General features: G+C 43.8%; 1 non-coding gene across 1 annotated transcript; it reads left to right on the top strand.

The window, feature by feature from the left end:
- Positions 1 to 4,782: 4,782 nt before the first annotated feature.
- TRNAQ-CUG (transfer RNA glutamine (anticodon CUG)) lies at positions 4,783 to 4,854 on the top strand. Its single transcript has one exon. It is a non-coding gene; the product is annotated as a tRNA-Gln (tRNA).
- The last annotated feature ends 6,273 nt before the right edge of the window (positions 4,855 to 11,127 follow it).

Raw genomic sequence — 11,127 nt, 5'->3', positions numbered from 1 at the left:
GTGTGGGGTCTGTGTGCTTGTGGGCAGCATACCATCGTTAATCCTTAACTTCTTCCAGGTGGAGGGGGTTTCAAGTATCTGCAAAACAGCTCAATTATATCTTTGTGTGTATCTGTTGGATGGAAAACCAGGACCTTGCCCCAAGGCTTCACTATTGTTTCTCTTGACTGTTTCTCCCTGGTCTCACATACCCTCCCTTCCCTAATTAGCAACTGCTTGAATCTGCCCGTTGGAAGGTCATGGAGCCTGAATGAAGGCTATTTCCTGTAATCAAAGAAATGGGGGACACAGAAAGGCTTTGTGCCCAGGAGCCCCACAGGGCCCTACTCAGTATCAAACCGCGCAGGCAACAGCAGCCACCAAGCAACAGTGATATATTTACACTGCACTTGGCTCAGATTATCTGAGAAAATAGAGTAGTCGTAAAATAGAACAGAGAAAAATCATAGGATTTAAGCTTGTCCAGGATGTCACTTAAGTCAATGAGTGTGAACTCACTTGAAATCTCTCAATAAGGGTTGATTGTTGGCAAAAATAAATGGTAGGGGGCTTCCCTGGTGGCGCAGTGGTTGGGAGTCTGCCTGCTGATGCAGGGGGCGCGGGTTCGTGCCCCGGTCCGGGAGGATACCGCGTGCCGCGGAGCGGCTGGGCCCGTGGGCCATGACCGCTAGGTCTGCGCGTCCGGAGCCTGTGCTCCGCAGCGGCAGAGGCCACAGCAGTGAGAGGCCCGCGTACCGCAATAAATAAATGGTAGGTACAGAAGCTATTCCGTGTGGCAAGAGTATGAAGAAAAAGAGTATTCTCATAAATGATTGGAAATATGAATTGGTAAAGCATCTTTTCAAGGAAATAGGGAAGGCATTAGCAAAATTAGATATGTATGTACAAGTATATTTCTAAACTGAGCAATTGCCTTTACAGGAATAGCTATTAGAGAAATACACAAGCAGTGATGGAAAATAGTTGGCCCTCAGTATCCATGGGTTGGTCATCCAAAAATTCAAAAACCATGTATTAAAATATTCAGAAAAAATTTTCCAGAAAGTTCCAAAAGCAAAACTTACATTTGTTGGGCATATTTGCTTTACCAAGTCCAAGCTCGCTCTGCTCGCCTCATGACAGGCCAATAAATCAGAGACAAGGTGTTGAGGCAAGGAATATGACTTTATTTGGAAAGCCCGCCGAATGAGAAAATGGCAGACTAGTGTCTCAAAATAACTATCTTATCGGGGTCTGGATGCCCATTTCTTTTATAGAATCAGAGAGGGAGAAGCTGTGAGGAAGTAAAAAGACCATCAGTCTTGCAAAACATCTGGAATGGCCAGCCTCAGAGAGGGGATGTGTTAATTTCTTCTTTCTTGCAGCCATTCACAGCTGGGTAGAGTTCCCTGAGTCGGGCCATTATGTATGATTATAATAACAAAAGCAACGAAAAGCAAAGGCTAAAGTCAAAGAAACAGATCCAACATGGAGTCAAAATTGGCTCTTCCCTGTTACATTTGCCTAGAATTTACATAGTATTAGGTGTTTAACTTAAGTAATTTAGAGATGATTTAAAGTATACAGGAAGATGTGCATAGGTTACATGCAAACACTACACCACTTTATATAACGAACTTGAGCATCTGCAGTATGAACAGGGGTCCTGGAACCAATCCCCGGAGTATACCAAGATATTACTGGATTAGATATAGACACGTAGATGTCCCCTGCAGTATTATGTGTATAAATAAACACTGGAGTCAATTTCATGTCCATCAACTGGAGAACATTTATTTATAATAATCCATTCATACCCTGAAAGGGTCTGCAGTTATTTAAAAGAATAAGGCAGATGATAAAAATGCTGAGAGTGATGGACTGATAAAAGCTAACATGTATTGAGTATTTACTATGTGCTAGGCACCGGGCTTAATGCTTTACCTGCACTTCTCATTTAAAACCTAGGACAACCCACGTAGGAAGAACTCCTATTTGTCCCATTTTTAAGTGAGAAATTGAGCTACAGAAAATTCCAGAAACTTTGTTAAAGTCACTCTGATACCCAGTCAGGTTTGCACCTACAGCTTAAAAGACCAGAGTGCTCTCTTTTCTTGTTCTCTGTTATAGGGATTTCACAGCCTGACTGATTTGTTCTCATGTTGGAAATAAACAATGTCAGATACAGAATATCAACTACAGACAGGCTACCTCAGAATTTTGTCCAGTCACAGAGAAAAACAAGGTCACTGTGCAACCTACAAAATTTTAAACATCTTCCTCTTTTCATAAGGAAATGACTGTTACTTTCTTATTCCAATCATAGAATTGCCCATGCTAACAGTATTCAATATGGAGCAAACCCTGCTTCCTCCCATCTTCCCACAAATCACCCAACTAAAGCCCAAATCCTATAATAGGATTACACCTGACCACACCTTGAAACCACATCCCCTTAACAAGTTCCTCTGGGGAGTTTATTTTTAACCTATCAAAAATATTATTCCTTTTCTTGTCTGACACCTTTGTTCCTCTCAAGACTGAGAAGTATCAAAGAAAACAGGGCACTGAAATTGAGCAGGACCCTGTGGGTCTCTCCCATGTACAAAAGCCTTTCCATATCCCCCATTTCTTGTTTGTAGGAAAAAGGTTTCAGCCTCCTCAGGGAGTTCCCAAGCGCAGATTCAAATAGTTACTAATGAGAGGACTGAGGAAATGCAGAAACAAAGGAAAGGCTGTCAAGAAACAATAATGCAGCCACGGGGCAGGGTGCAGTTTCCTCCTCAAGGAATATACATAACTATCTGATACAGGTCTCTTGAGGTCTTCTACAGGAACTAGGGACCCACCCGGGTCGGGAGGATGGTAAATTCACAGTGGGTGCAAGAACCTGGACCCCAGATTGGTTGGAACCAGAGGCTGATTGAGATTCCTAGAACACCACCCTGTCACCTCACCACCAACCAGTCAGAGGAATGTCACACACTCTGCAGCCACCCCCGCACCCCAAATTTTGCCTATAAAAACTCTTCCCTGAAACTGATCTCTGAGAGGCAGCAGTGAGTGGGGGGCGTGAAGCAAGATCTTAATTCCCTGCCCAGGAATTGCACCTGGGTAGCCTGGATGAAAACTAGGAATCTTAGCCACCACGCCCCCTGGCTCTTGCCCCCAGTGAAAAATGAATTTCTCATGGAGGTAAAACTGTAGAAACAGGTACAAAGTTTATTATTAGAGACATAGCACAACAAGAAGTGGGAGAGCACACAGAGAAACTGTTTAGTGAAGATATAAGCAAGGCAGAGATGCCCACCCAGAGAGGAAGGGTGTGGGCGTCCTCCCTAATGAGGAGGAGCGCAGTAAAGAGGCCATTAAGTCATTTATATACTGCAGTTCTTCCAGGTCTTTGTTTACCTTTGGCCAATTATCTGGTTTCTTTTTCCACACCTGACCTGCCCTAGGACGCTCCCCAACACACGTGAGCAACTTTTTTTCCAAGATGGATTACAGCCCAGAGGCCTTAGCATTACATGGCTTTAGCATCACATATTATGGGGTGGTGCCCCCTCCTTTTTGACCCCCCAAGGTGCAATGTTTCCCTTGCCCCAAGGATGGGAAATGGATGACCACTTGATCTTCTAACAGGGTTTAGTCCCACTCTGTCCCTGCCATAAAAATATCCAGTGTCTGGTTATTTACCCTATTTCTGTTGCTGGGATTTTTTGTTTTGTTTTTTTTTTTTTGTGGTACGCGGGCCTCTCACTGTTGTGGCCTCTCCCGTCACGGAGCACAGGCTCCGGACGCGCAGGCTCAGCGGCCATGGCTCACGGGCCCAGCCGCTCCGTGGCATGTGGGATCTTCCCGGACCGGGGCACGAACCCGCGTCCCCTGCATCGGCAGGACTCTCAACCACTGCGCCACCAGGGAAGCCCTGTTGCTGGCTTTTATATTCAGGTACAGATCTCGAAATATAGACAGGAGTCAGGTCATAAATATGTAGTCCTGGAGCCCGTTTGTCTCTTGCTTCAGTAAATGTAAACAGGGGACTGGTGATGAATGTCGGGCCTGGAGCCCATCTTCTTCTCACCCCAGGAAGTGTGAACAAGAGGGCACTTTTAAACGTGTAGCCTGGAGCCCATCTATCTCCTGCCTCACAACCTATCAGGGAGTTTGTCTTTTGAGCAGGAGTCCCCTTTCTCCGTGCGTGGCCCTGCAATATACCTTCCTCCAGCATTTCCTTTTGTTTGGCCTCACCGCGCCTTCAGCAGAGGACCTTGTGTCACATAACCGGGCAGGCCATGAGCCGCCCTGGGCGCTTGCAGTGCGACGTGTGCGGCCGGATCCCCCGGCAAAGCCCCCAGCACCCAGCGACTCTACCCTTGGACCTGGGGTCCCAGGGAGGGGACATCCCACGAAGTCCCAGGGGCTGTTCTGAGGGTCTTCAGAGCTCCCAGGGCAGCGGGAATAGGACACTTGGAAAGAAGAGGAAAGGAACCTTTTTTTTTTTTTCCTCGCGGGAATTTTACCTGAGGGCAGAAAACTCTAGAAATGCCGGCAGAGCAGGTGGATTTGGGGGAGCCCTAAAAGCCCTTCCCTGTAGCTCACCCCGAATGGAGTTCATCTCATTCCACGACAAACTAACCTGAAGAGACGGCCGAGGGCAGGCGAGTCAGGCGCCTCCTGGCGTCGCGGAGGAAGCGGGCTCGGGGCGGAGTGACGAGAGCGCCCGGCGGGAGGCAGCTCCTGGGCTCTCGGGGCTGTGCGCAGCCAGGTTCAGTGGCGGGAGCAGCAGGATGCCTGGCAGCGGGTTCCATGGTGTAATGGTGAGCACTCTGGACTCTGAATCCAGCGATCCGAGTTCAAATCTCGGTGGGACCTTTCTCTTCAGGCAGCGCCCAGCCGTCTTTTACTCGGTCTCCTCCCGAAAGCGAACTCGCGCCTCAGAGGCTAGCGGCGTGGACGCGCTTTCCCGCCCCCGTGTCCTCCTCAGTCCTGCTCTCGGACCCGACCGTCTGGGTCACGAGAAGGAGGCTCCCCGGACCCGCGATCCTCCTGCCGCCGCCCACGCCTTGCAGCCGCGTCCCCCGCGCTCTGCCGCCTCCTCCTGAAGAGGAGCTCCACGCGGCGCGCGGGACGCCATGGCGGGCAGGTGGGGGGACGAGTCCGCGGCGTCCCCGCTGCACCCTGGCGACTCTGCCCGTCGCTGGCCATCGGAGGCCCCGGCCCCGCCGTCCAGGGGCGCAGTGACCGAGCCGGTGGCACCCCCTCGTCGGGTCACCCTGGGTCTCGGGGGCAAGAGGCAGAGGCTGCGCCCACTGAGTCCTGCCTCGCGAGGGGGCTTCGCACCGCACGTCTTGTAACTGCGCGCTGGTCCCTGTGAGTAAAGGGTCGCGGTGCGGGGCTGTGACGTCGCTGAGCAGCCAGGGTGACAGCGTCTTAGCTTTCGGGTCGAGGGTTCCAGACCTGGATGGGAAGTACTGTATTGTATTCAGGTGCCCTATTATTCCGAATATTAATGGATCCTATCCCAGTTTACTCCCATTTTATTCAGAATTTCTCGCTTCTAAGTCTCCATTGGACACGGAAAGCCGCTGTTAGGCTAAGATTTGAACCTTGACTCCAGGAAACCTCGTCCTTTCGTCCCAAGCTCAGCCTGAAGGAGGAGGAAGGCCAAGGATTCCGGCGTCTGAGGAGACCAGGGATCCCTGACCCACATCCACCCAGGTCTTTGAGACACGTGCAGATCTTAAGTCCAGGCTAGACTATAGTGAATATGCCTTGTTTGGTTTGATTTGAGTTGGAAACCACATTCATTTTTTTATCATTATAAAATTAAATTAATTTTTAAAATGTCGCCTCTAGACATTGAAAGCACAATGTAACAAAGGAACCTGTGTATGCCTTTTGTGAAACAAGCATATGGATAAGAACTCTCCCAAGAGGCTATAAAACACAATAATTTATATGTACCCCAGGACAGGGACAGAATTTAAAAACTGCTTTCTTCAATTGTGTTGTTATTGGCATTGTTAGTATTTCTTTATTCTTTTGTCCATGTAATGTAGGAAAAAGCAAAGGAGACTGTATGAAATATCGTATTTCTATTAGTCCCAGTGTCCTTAAAAACAAAAATACTGGTATTAGAGAAAAGAGATGCAGATGTACGATAGACGTTCAATAAAAAGCCTGTAGTTCTGAATTTGAATTGTGAATGTGGATATAAGTGAATACATGAATACATACAAATATGAGTATTTCCTAGCTCTGTCCACTGGAAAGACCTAGAAATAAACCAATTCCAATGAGTATCTTTAGGTTACACAATTTGACTTGAGAATAATGTTTTGCACAAAAAGAAACCAGAGATTCTTAGAGAAATGACTGAGTCCAACTCGGGCAGAAAATATTCAAGGTGAGACAGAAGCACCTTGTCATACTGATATCAGGAAAGGTCTCAAAGACTATTAGGATCTTATCAAAAGGATGAAGGAGCCAGCTTAAAGTCACTTTCACTACTGAAAGAGGATAATTGGAGTGTCAGTAAAGACTATATTGCCATGAATTGAAATACTTCAATGTGTTTGAAACTTTGAATTCATATTAGCACAGGAGGAAAAAAAAAGAAATAAACTAACTGGTGACCACAGAGGATGCTTGGGGAATTGCTCATTAAGCTGCAGTTTTCTTTACAGAGGGTACCACTAAATAACTAAACAGTATTTAGGGGAAGTTTCTTTTTATACAAGTGTTTCAGTTAAGTAATACATGATGATGGAACATCACCCTTTTTTTTTTTTTTTTTTTGCGGTACGCGGGCCTCTCACTGTTGTGGCCTCTCCCATTGCGGAGCACAGGCTCCGGACGTGCAGGCTCAACAGCCATGGCTCACGGGCCCAGCCGCTCCGCGGCATGTGGGATCTTCCCAGACCGGGGCACGAACCCGTATCCCCTGCATCGGCAGGCAGACTCTCAACCACTGCGCCACCAGGGAAGCCCAGGAACATCACCCGTTTGCTCCACATAATCAGTTAATGGATCTAGGCCTTGAACTCCAAGAGCTGCTAATATTATTTGAAGAAACACACAGGACTTGATGTGCCTCCTGATCAGAGAGCACACACCAATTCTGAGGTAGTCTTGCCAAGATATCAGACGTGAATCTCATCAGTCTCTGTATCTGCCAGGTCCAAAATAGGGGCCACTAGACATATATGGCTGTTGAACACTTAGAATGTAGCTAGTAGGACTGAGGAACTGGATTTTAATTATATTTAATTTATAATTCATGTGAATGTAAACTTAAAAACTGAAGACATGCACAATATTTTTCTATTAAACACAGCTTTAAAACTGGTAGAATTATATTTCCTTTACTGTGTAGCATTAACTAGTTATGTATTGAATAGGTCATATTTATATTATTGTGTGATTATACTTTTTTAGTTTGCAGTGTGGCTACTAGTAAAATTTAAATTACATATGTGCCTTGTATTTTCTTTTTATTACAGCACTGCTCTAGATTCTACCACCAAAAAGGAAATATGGAGGACAAGAGAATTTATGAAAGTACACCCAGGTATTCAATTTAGACTGCAGGAATGCTACAGAACAAACAGCTCAGTTTCTTCAACAAATGAATGATTAAAAAAAAAAAAATGACAGCAAGAGACCAAGAGAGAGCTGGAGCAAGAGAGAGAGAGGAAGGAAGGAAGGAAGGAAGGAACTGAGGGTAAACATATATGTAAAGACTTAAACACATATCCTACTGATTACAATTTGTGGATTTTATTTGGCTTCCAAGAAAGGATACTAACTTAAAAACAATAACTGGGAATTTGAACACTATTTTATGATATTAAAGATTTTAAATTGATTTATGAATAATTGTAGTGCTATGATAATACTTTCAGAAAGAGTCTTCATTTAGGGAAACATACTGGCATAATTACAGATGAAATATGATGTCTGAGATTTGCTTTAAATAATATAGGAAAAGATAAGTGGGTGGAATTGTAGTAAAACAATTTCAGCCATAAGTTGATAAATGTTGAACGTGGCTGACAAAGATGGGGATGTTCTATTATATAATTCTGTCAATTTTGTGTACTATTGAAATTCTTCATTTGAAAAAGAATGATAGGAGACCACAGATCCACCTAGGATAACGGCAGCTGAATCTATCAACACGTATTTCAGAGGGCTAGAGACTTAACATAGAGAGTCAAAGACACCACTCATAACCCTGCCCTAAACAACCAGAGGCCAGAGAACACTGTGGATTCCAACTGGTTTGTTTTCACCCAGGTCTTGGAGCCACACAGCAGTAGAGGGATCAGCAAAGACTCTGCATATAAAGGAGAGGAGAGCAAGGAGGACATACTCAGGAGGGAACCCAGGTAAAATTACTCACAGAAAGAGCATGTGGATAAACTCAGAGGATGCCTAAGACCTGGTCGTATATAGCTCTGGTGTCTGGGGAATTGACAGGAAAGGGTTTGACAGTGCAGAGAACCAGAGGGTGACAATTTTGAGGAGGCACAATTACTGGGATCAAGTGTGAGACCTAGATGAAGGTAGCATCCTTTGGAAGCTTGTGGTGAAGAGAAAGAATGAAGTAACTGGTAGAAGTTAAAGGTCCTACTGGAAGAAACAGAATCCCAGAATCAGGAGACACACCATGCCTTTCCCCAAAACCTTACATCTGCTAAAATAATTGCACAAGACAGATCTAGAGCTAAGAAATCGACTAAGCCACTCAAAGCACTAATCTGTTCCTACCTAGAACTGTTCCTACCTAGAAACTGCTGTTTCTCGTTCAAGTAAACCCAGTCATGTTAAAATGAAAATCATACAACAGACATTTATTCTAAGATGACAGGATAAAAAACATAAATAGTTAAAAATTTCAGGTCATGAAAAAATTCCCTTCAAAATCCATCACAAAACATAGGAAAAGTATAAAACGGCATCTGTATCTGAATTAAGTGTTTGTGAACAAAGCATTTGTACACACGCACACACACACACACACACACACACACACACACACACGGGGGAAAAGCCCCAAAACTTCACATAACAAATACCCAACACAAAATAGAAGTAGACAAGAAAGAAGAAATGAGAAATTAGAATTAGCAGAGATTAGAAAAAATTGAAGGAAAAGAAAATTCTCTGGAAAAGAGGCTAAATGACAAAGTACATAAGGGATCATATTTGCCTGAAATTAGAAGGGACATTGAACAAAAAAATGAAAGCATCAAACAATAGTAATGAATAAAAGATAATGAGAAAGGATCAGAGAGAAAGTCATAGAGACCTGGGAGAAATAGAACTGGAATGGTCAACTCTAAGACCTATCCTATTAGAGCTAAAAGATTTTATTTTGTTTAATTAATTAATTAATTTATTTTTAAGATTAAAAAAAAATTTTTTTTCTGTGAAGCTCCAGGCCTCCCTTTGCCCTCAATGGAGAGAAAGTTACATTCTACATCTCAATAGAACATACAAAGCAAGATGTTTTTTAAAAAATCAGTAAATTCATTATGGTCAAGTCATGTATATTCAGTCAAGCTGTCCATGTATCAAAGCAATAGAAAACAAGTATTAAATATGCCAAACTTAGGGAGTCCTTACTCCATCATGAGGAATCTTTAAGGATGAACTCTACTCATCAAGAGCTGACTGAGGAAACTTTAGAGTTTTGTACAGCTGGTCATCATTGAATATATGTAATTGTAGATTTAAGCCAGTGTGTCATGGGCCCTGCTCTGGGGGCAGCCTGGGCATACCCTCGGGCCTCTGCAGGGAGGCTGCTGGCACTCCCAGGGTGGGGCAGCCATCCTGTGCCACTAGGGTGTATAAAGGGCCTGGTGGGCCCCTCCAGCTCCTACCCCTACCTTGCCGGTTCCCGCATTAAAAAAAAAAAAAAAAAAAAGAGGTGGGGACAAGGTGGGAAAAATCGAATGTAAAGGGTATACATTTGATTGGGTTGAAATAATACTGTAAGAAGTGGTAGGTAAAGACAGAAGAAAAGAGAAAAGTAGAATAATGTCCTTGATCATCACAGTGGTAAAAGTTGAAGTTGAGAGATGTCATTTAAAACTTATATTCCAAATATTAGAAATGTGACAACCTACTAAGGGACTAAGGGGTCAAAAATTTTAGTGCACTAGCTAAAATTAGTGCATTTAGCCAGTCCTTTGTAAATACCAACACACACACACACACACACACACACACACACACAAATAAAATAAAATAACACAGAAAACAAACACAGTAAATACAATCGCCTACAAATGGTAAACATAGCTTAAAAAATGTGGGAGAGTTTAAGATATAAAGATGAATAGGAGAAACAAGAATATTTATATTAATTTATATCTATACCCACTAAAATCAATCATGATAATAATGGATTATAACACTGAATTTTAAAAACGCATGAGTCCACAGTGAAACTCAAAAACACTTTTAAGGATATGGAAGGGGTATGGATTGTCTTTCCCACAGCACAAGGCCAGGAATACAAGTTTACAGAATGATTGAATTAGAAAATGTCCAGGGTACAAACACAAGTATGATAATTGACATACATGAGGGAACAATAAGGGATGGTAAAATATTTAGAGAAAGAGCATCACGGAACAAGATATTCATAAACTCTCAAAGTACCGCTAATCAAGTTACTGATTATAGACAGAAAACATGTCTTTCCAGTGAACGGATCTCATGGCCCCTGCATAACAAAGTGTCCAATGCTAAAATGACAATAGTGGTGACAGGCAAAGTGGACACTCTTAGTCTCCAAAGGGGCTGTGCTTGGAAGCACACAGCATGCAGTAAGTGGTGTTCTTGGCAAAAAGGGTTCAACTGAACCCTTGAGGAAATGATCAGACAACTGCAAAATGTAGACCCTTGAGCCAGACAACTGACCTGTCCTCTGCAAGCAAGTCAATGTCACCACCATTGAAGACAACCACAGAAAGCTGAGGAGAGGTTTTGGGTTCCAAAGGACTAAAGAAATATACTGACACAATCTTTTTAGTCCTTGGGAATCCAAAACACCTATTCTCCTTTTTGTTGTCTTATTTGTGGAGACGTTGACTGTTTGAAGAAAGACAGGCCACTTGTCTTGTTCAATGGCCT

This window comes from Globicephala melas, chromosome 1 (genome assembly GCF_963455315.2).
Source record: "Globicephala melas chromosome 1, mGloMel1.2, whole genome shotgun sequence".
NCBI classification, from domain to species: Eukaryota; Metazoa; Chordata; class Mammalia; order Artiodactyla; family Delphinidae; genus Globicephala; species Globicephala melas.
This window is presented reverse-complemented; position numbering and strand designations above follow the sequence as displayed.